Source organism: Polypterus senegalus, chromosome 12, assembly GCF_016835505.1.
Source record: "Polypterus senegalus isolate Bchr_013 chromosome 12, ASM1683550v1, whole genome shotgun sequence".
In the NCBI taxonomy this organism is placed as follows: Eukaryota; Metazoa; Chordata; class Cladistia; order Polypteriformes; family Polypteridae; genus Polypterus; species Polypterus senegalus.
In genome coordinates this window covers 41,071,362-41,080,260 of record NC_053165.1, presented here as the reverse complement: position 1 = coordinate 41,080,260, position 8,899 = coordinate 41,071,362, and the positions used below count along the sequence as shown (strand labels likewise).

Here is an 8,899-nt window from a genome sequence, read left to right as displayed (position 1 = left end):
GAGCAACTGGTAGTGTGGAGCTGACCCACATCATCACAGGCCCCATGACTAAATGGAGCAGACTGCAAAAATTAAGCAATTTCTGCGGCAGTTATCAGTAAGTAAGTAAGTACTGGACCAAACTAGACCAAAAACAAAAGGACTGGAACCTGTGACAACACAAACATGATGCATCTTGATTGAAGCTCAATCTTTTCAGAATTTATTATTGTACATGGTTCTTGACTATAAGGGTGGATATCTCTGAAACGGCTTCTTCTAATGCCTTCGCTGGGATGTAGTCATCCAGGAGCTCTACACAATGCAAAACATCACCTAGTTTTCTGATGAAAATAGCAATTTTATGATGAGGTTAACATCAATGTCAATTATCCACAGACAGATACACATACAGACACCATGCTAAAATCAAGTTTTCTTGACATTTTGAACATTGTAGAATCAGAAACTGAGCTTAACTTAATAGCAAATTTTTTAACACATCGCAAAACTTCCATTTACAGGGAAGTAAAAGTATGAATAACAAAGATATAAGACCAAGGATAGCAAAATGGAAGCTAAGATCACCTCCAAAATCACTACAAGTGGACATGAGACGAATTCTGGTACAGCTCTGTCAGTGTCTAGTGTTATTAGGCAAGTAAATCTGGTTTTGGAATATGGCATTTAACAGCTAACAGTGAACACAAGTTTAGAAAGTAATAATACTACAATGAAGATGTGGCAGCACCTTTATTATAATGATTTCTTTAATAATAGATTGTATCACATTTTTTCCCATCACAATTTGGAAGACTCCATGTGCAGGGTTCATTCACATTCTGTCAGTTTTTCCACCTCTTGTGAATTTTGTTTAATTTGCTCTTTTTTCTTTGCTCCAGTGTCATTTCACAATGCTGTGTAGTTTACTTCTTTATTTGTGCTTAGATGTTCTTTTTTAGAAAGTTGCTCTTGTGAAATTAAAATAAAGAGTTTTTTTAAGCTTAATATGTGCATAACTGGATATTTCTTGGCACTTGTTCAGTTTGGCATCAGCACCCCCACCTGTCACCATCAACTTGCCCATGTGATGAGATTAATGATACCTTCAGTTAAAGTGAAAGGCGAAAGCCTCAGCTTTTTTGTTTGGTTTTGTTTTGTTTTTAATTGTTCATGCTCTCAAAGCAACTACTGCTATTGAAGCCATTTGTGATGTGCTGGCTTTTGTTTAGCATAAGAAATAGTAATCCGCATTGATGTAGGGGTGGATGGTGGGGGAAGGAGGGTTGAAACGGGAGTTAATAAGTTGAAGGGGTTAAGAAGCTTCATTCCAATGATCGTACTCACTCTGCTTCCTTACAATGGAGTCTTATGGGTCGCTGGTTAAGTTGGGCACATAACAGAAAAGAAGGGGAGTTCATTCTCATTGCCATTTATATAGAAGAACTCCATTTAAATTTGCAGTTCATCATGCCTGCCCTTGCACTATTCACTCATGCATCTTACAATATACTTTTTGCACACCTCTGCCCTTTAAAAGGTGGGCACATCAAGACCTTGAGTTTATAGAGCGGTACTACTGGAAAGGGTTATAGAAGTGCAGGAGTAGACATACTACTTTACTATATGTGGTGGTATTCCAGGAGCAATACAAAGTGCAAAGGGCAAAGGTTAAATAGCACAAATCCTCAGAGAAATTCAGTGTGCTGCTAGGCCACAGTGATGGGGGTGGTATGTAAGTGGGTGGTCTGATAAAGTCACTCTCACGCATGGTGCATACCTGCTTGATGTGTCTGTCTGCCTTGTCTAAAAGATGCAAAATGACAACATGACGAAGTGGTTTTGTTTTGTGTCTCATGTGGTAACACAAGTGCCCAAGAGTTACACATCCTGGCTTCTTACAAGAGCTCTCCATTTCTATACCTCTGCCACCACGTCTAGGGCCAGCATGCCAAGGGAAGCCCCTTGAAGGGTGATAATCAAATGGCAGAGGCACAAAGATGTCATCTTCAATACATTGCACATTGGCACGGACAAGCTGCTTTTTGATTTGAAGACAACCCCTGCTGTTAATTAAAATTTTTATACAATTACTTTGCTGTTCAAGTGTTTTGTTGCCATAATGCTCAGAAATTACAAACAGCATAGTGTAGGTTGTAGTTTAAGATTAACTTTATAAAAATGCTCATCATTTAGTGTGCATATTCATTTCAAACTCTTTATTTTAATTCACTTGGTTGCTGACATCCTGAGTTGTAGAAGAGCCATCTTGGCACAATTTGAATGTATGTGTTTATCATAAAATTCTAGGAAGCTTTTTGTGTCACCTGTTCTACTTGAGGACTTTCCCTTGGATATTTATGAATGGCGTATGACACACATACACACAAGACAAAGATTTCCTGGGTTGTTTTATTTTGTCTTGCATACTCTCTAAACCTTACCTTAGACACTATAAAATGAATTTCCAATACATGTCTGCCTTTATCTCCTTTTCTATGTACTCTACAGGTTCACAAAAATATACATAGCATGCAACATACACAATATTTATTTGCAAGAAGTTCTGTAAACATATACCTGTATATTCAGAAATAGCATATGATGGCGGAAACAACCAAAATCTAGCAGGCTGCAGTGCTTTATGAAAATGCTCCACTAAGCAGCCAGTCTGGGGTAGATATCTGTCCTGTGCTGGGTCTATATCCAAATGAGATGTCACCTTGAAGGAGTGCCTGAAATCTACAGTCCTTCAGTAGGAAGAGGCGGAGTCAGTTGCCCTCATTGGAAGTCCTCTTGGAACTGTGGGTGGAAGAAGAGACAACACCATTACTGACAGCACCCCCTCATGTCCCAGGTTGGTATGGCTTACTTTGCATGAGCCTGGAAGTTGACTCTTTGACACGCATGTGTGACATTATTTATATAGAGCCAGGTGAAAAAATACTTACACCCCATTGAATACGTTGAATTCTTTTGACATATCTGAACAGGCAAACAGTTCTGTAAGCAAACAATGCTTTTAGATAAAGGTGATATACCTGAATAAATACACAAGAATATTTTGCCTTTTCAATCAATTTTAATGATCAGCTAGGGAAAAAGGAAGCACAGCCTTGGCCTCAGAAAATAGTTTTGCCCCCTTTAGGCAGAAATTAAGAAAAAACAGTTGGTCCAGATTATATACCTGTGGAAGCATGGAGGTGTTTAGGAGAGATGGCAGTGGAGTTTTTAACCAGATGGTTTAATGGAAGATGCCTGAGGAGTGGAGAAGAAGTGTACTGTTACCGATTTATAATAATAAGGGGGATGTGCAGAACTGTAGTAACTACAGGAGGATAAAACTGATGAGACACAGCATGACGTTTAGGGAAAGAGTAGTGGAAGCTAGGTTAACAAGTGAGGTGTTGATTAGTGAGCAGCAGTACGGTGTCATGCCAGGAAAGAGCACCACAGATGTAATGTTTGCTCTGAGGATGTTGATGGAAAAGTATAGACAAGGCCAGAAGGAGCTGCATTGCGTCTTTGTGTACCTGGAGAAAGCATATGACAGGGTGCCTCAAGAGGAGTTGTGGAATTATATGAGGAAGTCGGGAGTGGCAGAGAAGTATGTAAGAGTTGTACAGGATATTTACAAGGGAAGGGTGACAGTGGTGAGAACTGTAATAGGAGTGACAGATGCATTCAAGTTGGAGGTGGGATTACATCAGGGATCGGCTATGAGCTCTTTCTTATTTGCAATGGTGACGGACAGGTTGAAAAACGAGATTAGACAGGAGCCCCCATGGACTATGATGTTTGCTGATGACATTGTGATCTGTAGCGAAAGTAGGGAGCAGGTCGAGGAGACCCTGGAGAGTTGGAGGTTTGCTCTAGAGAGGAGAGGAATGAAGGTCAGTAAGAACAAGACAGAATACATGTGTGAATGAGAGGGAGGTCAGTGGAATGGTGAAGATGCAAGGAGTAGAGCTGGTGAAAGTGGATGACTTAGGATCATCAATTCAGAGTAACAGGGATTGTGGAAGAGAGGTGAAAAAGAGAGTGCAGGCAGGGTGGAATGGGTGGAGAAGAGTGTCAGGAGTAATTTGTGACAGACGGGTATCAGCAAGAGTGAAAGGCAAGGTTTACAGGACAGTAGTGAGACCAGCTATGTTCTATGGTTGGAGATGATGGCACTGGCCAGAAAGCAGGAGACAGATCTGGAGGTGGCAGACTTAAAGATGTTAAGATTTGCACTGGGTGGACAGGATTAGAAATGAGTACATTAGAGGGTCAGCTCAAGTTGGACGGTTGGGAGACAAAGTCAAAGAGGCAAGATTGTGTTGGTTTGGACATGTGCAGAGGAGAGATGCTGAGTATATTGGGAGAAGGATGCTAAGGATAGAGCTGCCAGGTAAGAGGAAAAGAGGAATACCTAAGAGAAGGTTTATGGATGTGGTGAGAGAGGACATGCAGGTGGTAAGTGTAACAGAGCAAGATGTAGAAGACAGGATGATATAGGATGATATAGAAGAAGATGATCCATTGTGGCAACCCCTAACAGGAGCAGCCGAAAGAAGAAGAAGAAGAAGAAGAAGGTAGAAATTACTTTTTCTAGTTGTTTAGCATAATTGCCCATTAATCTCTGACATCAGCTCTGTGAAATTTGTGACCACAACTCCATGCAAAATTCCTTCAGTTGCAAGATATTTCTGGTAATTCTTGCATGTGCTGCCCTACCACATTTCAATGGGATTCAAATCAGGACTTTGAGTAGACTAAACTTCCAATTCTTCTTTTAGAGCCATAATTTTGTGATGATGCAGCAAATCAACTCCAAACTATAACATTTCTACCACTATACTTTACAGTTGGCGTGATGTTCTTCTACCAAAATGCTTTCTCTGGCGTGTGACAAACATGTCTACTGCTACTATGGCCAAACATTGTAAAAAATTAGACAAGAAAAAGCCATTCAGCCCAACAACGATTGCCAGTTCTGTCTACTAAATTTCCTTTAAAGTAACATCAAGTGGAAGTTTGAAGTCCTACTGTCTACCACACTATTTCCATGTGTCTATGGGTCTCCTGATGTTTGTGTGAAATTTAATTTTAACAAGTTCCCAATAGTGTCCTCGTGTTCTTGTTGAATTAATTTTAAACTAACAGTCTCAATCCACTCTACTAATTCCATTCATAATTTTAAATATTTTGTTTTTTCAACATTCATGTGACATTCATATTCTCACATGTGGATATTGATGAAAATAACTGGCATAGAAGAATAAAATCTGAAACAAAAAGTTAATGATTGATCAGTGAACCTTACTGTGATTAAACAGCACTTTCCATATGAGCAAATATTTAGCTATTGTAATCTTTTTAGTTAGCCAATAAAAGGTGTCACTTTGCTTGACTTTTCTCTACATTCATAATGGCTAACATGGTACAACACCCTAGTACCACAATCAGTTGGTTGTAATAAAAGACAGCCATCAGAAAATGTTCTCTGAAATGTAGACCAGGACTGAGAACAATAACCTTTTGGGAGTGGTGTCTGTCAGAGGACATGTACTTACAGGGATCTTCAAATGGACTGTTTAACACACACACATATTCACTATCTGATTGGCTCTCACACTTAGTCACCAACCCAAGTAGCAAAAGTAGGTGGAAAGCTTTGCCAAGTGAGTCATTTGGAGTTGGACACAGCTTTGGCCAAATTTGAAGCAAATCCATACAAAACTTTAACGCTGATACCTGAGTCTCCTGAAAGCGTCACTTAAGACCTTTAACCTTTATCTACAACTAAGCCTAGCCCATCAGGGTCCCTATGGGGGGGTGGGGGGGTACAAAATTCTCATGGAACAGGAGTGAAGCTTGGATCCGGCGGCAGTTCCCAGTTCAGCAGACAATCTTTGGCAGGTAATAAAGAAGGCATTTATGTGATATGTCAGCGGTTAGTGCAAAGCTTAAAAGAAATGAGATGGTGTGGCGCGATAGCATTCTCTACCTTTCCCAGAGGGGAAGAGCTATACAGTTATTACTAGAAGTCATTGTTACTGCTGCCTCTTTGAAATAAAATGTGGCACGGCATTGTCAGCCGATACTTGTGCGATCCTAAGCACCAGAAATTGCTGCTCTGCAAGAATACGACTCTCCGGTTACAACAGCGGAGACAACAAAGGCGAGTGCTGGAGAGCGTCCCGAAGGCTCCCTCTCAATAAATGGCAAACTATGAAGAGCTGTCCTGTGGCATTGGGTTACCTGAAGGCACTGTCATGGCTTCAGCTATGGGAGGAAAGAAAGCAGGTCAGACTAAAGGTGGGGTGTGTGGGTCGTTCCTAGCTTTCTCTGTTTTCTCTGTCTTAGTCTAGCTTCCTAACCACTGGCCAAGTGCATCAGGGCTGCCACTCTGCAATGGACTGACATATCTTGTAGGAATTCTATCTTTATATCTGTCTATGTCGGTTCTTTCATCTGTAACATATACATCCTCACTGCAGCACCTGATTTAGGTAATCCTTATACTACCAAAAAGCAATTTGCTCATTTCTAAAATGTGTACTAAAGTAATGTAAAAATAAAATGTTCAGCATTTGTCTTAGTAGCTCATCATATCTTCCATCTGCAGTATGCTCTTTCACTTTCCTGCTCTCCACCCTGCCAACTGTTAGGTCTATAATTCACTCTCCCACCAGAATCGAGTTCTCTGACTGCCCGTCTCTATCTGTCTCCCTCTTGTCTGTAATCATCCCCTCAATTATCTTGCCCCATGGCCTACCAGTAAGTGATGTCTCCTCTCATCTAAGTCTAATATGTGCAGCATCTTCTTGTCATTACCTTATTCACAATGACTGGACTGATATTGCAAGCTCTTTACAAATTTAAGCCAATCAGAGGGTAAATCTTCACAATGGGTGGACTAATGCCCATATATGGTGAGTCTCAATAATAGCTGAAGTGGAGAATTTACAAACACAAAAGAGAAATACAAGCAGACAGTCAAACAGCTTGATACCAGACATGGTATTGTCACACTAAAGTAAATGCTCCTTTAATTGACATATACGCATGTGTAAATATAGACACATATGCATCTTGATGCTTAAACAAACTCAGAGGTCCACGCACATACATAGTGGGTGTCATACATGCACATTCACAAGCACAACGTGCAGATTTGTACTCTTTTCATTCATGAACAAAGATGCCCATACATGGACACATCCACTGATCCCCATGCATATACACCATATGGGCATAGACAGAAGTCTCAACACATGGCTACATACACACAAAGCACCCTGTACACACATACTGAGATACGCATCACATGACATGTGCATTAATCACCTGGCTTTTCACACAGAAAACACAGACACACACATTCACTCACTTATTCCATTTGCATACCCATTCACACAGAAGTCCTAACACACAGCTTCATACACACACACAACCCATTGACCCACGTAACATAGTAAGCGTTCCCTTAGACACACACACACAGTGAACACCTGGTTCTCACACACATACACAAGTGCACACACACACATACTGTATATGCCAACACAGGGCTGCTCAAACACAAATACACACATACTTCCCAGGCAGACATTTCTTCAGTACATCTATCAGACTTTTGATGTGCTTCAGTTTCTGGTTCCCTGCTGCTGGCAGTGCTGACTTTGTCACCAGCACTGTGTCGCCTCAAGCTGAGAAACAAGCAGTGGAGTCAGTAACTGTGCAACTGTGCATAGGCCTTCCAGACATCACCTAATCACTGTATCCTGTAACAGCCATCCATCATCCTCGTTTCTGTCTGTAACAAGTAGAGGACACAGTTTGTCAGAATGTGACATTTGCCTCACTAGAATCTTTATGGAGAGATTTAGAGCCACAGAAGGAGAGATGAAGGTTGTGCAGTTAGTCAAGGTAGCTTCCAATCCAGATAATCCCAGTCACCTGTGTCCATCTTCATGACAAGCTGCTTGTTTGTAGTTATATTAGTGTGGAGTGTGCAAGTGAAATGAAAGACAGGGAGATGCTGGTGGGGTCTAACATGGCATGATGACACAATACACATCAAACTGGACATAGATGTGCCCCCTCGCTCCTCTCCCCCTCTCTCCTGGTTTTTCTTCAGTGCCTCAGTCCTTCTATCTTAATCCGCTTAGGAAAAGCAGAAAAGAAAAGCAATCTGGCAGAAGACAATGGCGTGCAGAAGAAAGACGATGCTGTGTGAGCTTACCCTCGTGGGCTCTTGAGAAAGCTTCTTGTCACATTTTTCTCTGCAACGACAGGGACAGCCATTCAGGCGGGCTGCCAGAGCTTCAGCATCCTTCCTGCCTCATTTGCATAAAAATGTGACCAAAGACAAGGTGCCTATGAGCACAGCTGCAGAGAAAACAGGATTAGTCTGTCAGAAATGGCCAGCCGGGAGCATCTCTGTCAGCCCATGGCAGGTGGCCAGCAGCTGTCCTCTGGGGTTGAGAGATGCAGGGTGCTGGGCTTCAAGCCTAAGAGCAGCAGTTTGTCACACTGAGCTATGTCAGTGTCCTTAAGGCTCACAAACCCTTCAATGTGCAATACACAAATGAAAGAGCTGAATCAACTGACCTCAGCATGAGGGGGAGGGTTTGAAGAAGGATGGATGACACTGGGGCGGAGTGACGAAGTACAGATACCAAGTGACAAATATGGCAAAGTTTAAAAAAGCCACCAGAAAGACACTTAAATGAACATGTGTCAAAAAGAGGATAGAGAAGAGAGTGAGGCACAAGTTCAACTAGAATGGACAGTCACCAAGTCCTACTAAAGACCCTGAATTTGAACTGCTGTGGACAGCCTGTAGCAAATACTTTTACTGCTGTACATTGCAAATTCACTTGATATTTAGGTTCAGTGGAATATTTTTTCTTGGCTATTTTCTGGAGAT

General features: G+C 41.4%; 1 long non-coding RNA gene across 1 annotated transcript; it reads right to left on the bottom strand.

Moving 5' to 3' along the window:
* Positions 1–238: 238 nt before the first annotated feature.
* On the bottom strand, positions 239–8,472 carry LOC120540650. The gene is made up of 3 exons (XR_005635834.1): positions 8,213–8,472; positions 2,560–2,781; positions 239–323 (listed from the first exon to the last, which is right to left on the bottom strand). It is a non-coding gene; the product is annotated as an uncharacterized LOC120540650 (long non-coding RNA).
* Positions 8,473–8,899: the final 427 nt, after the last annotated feature.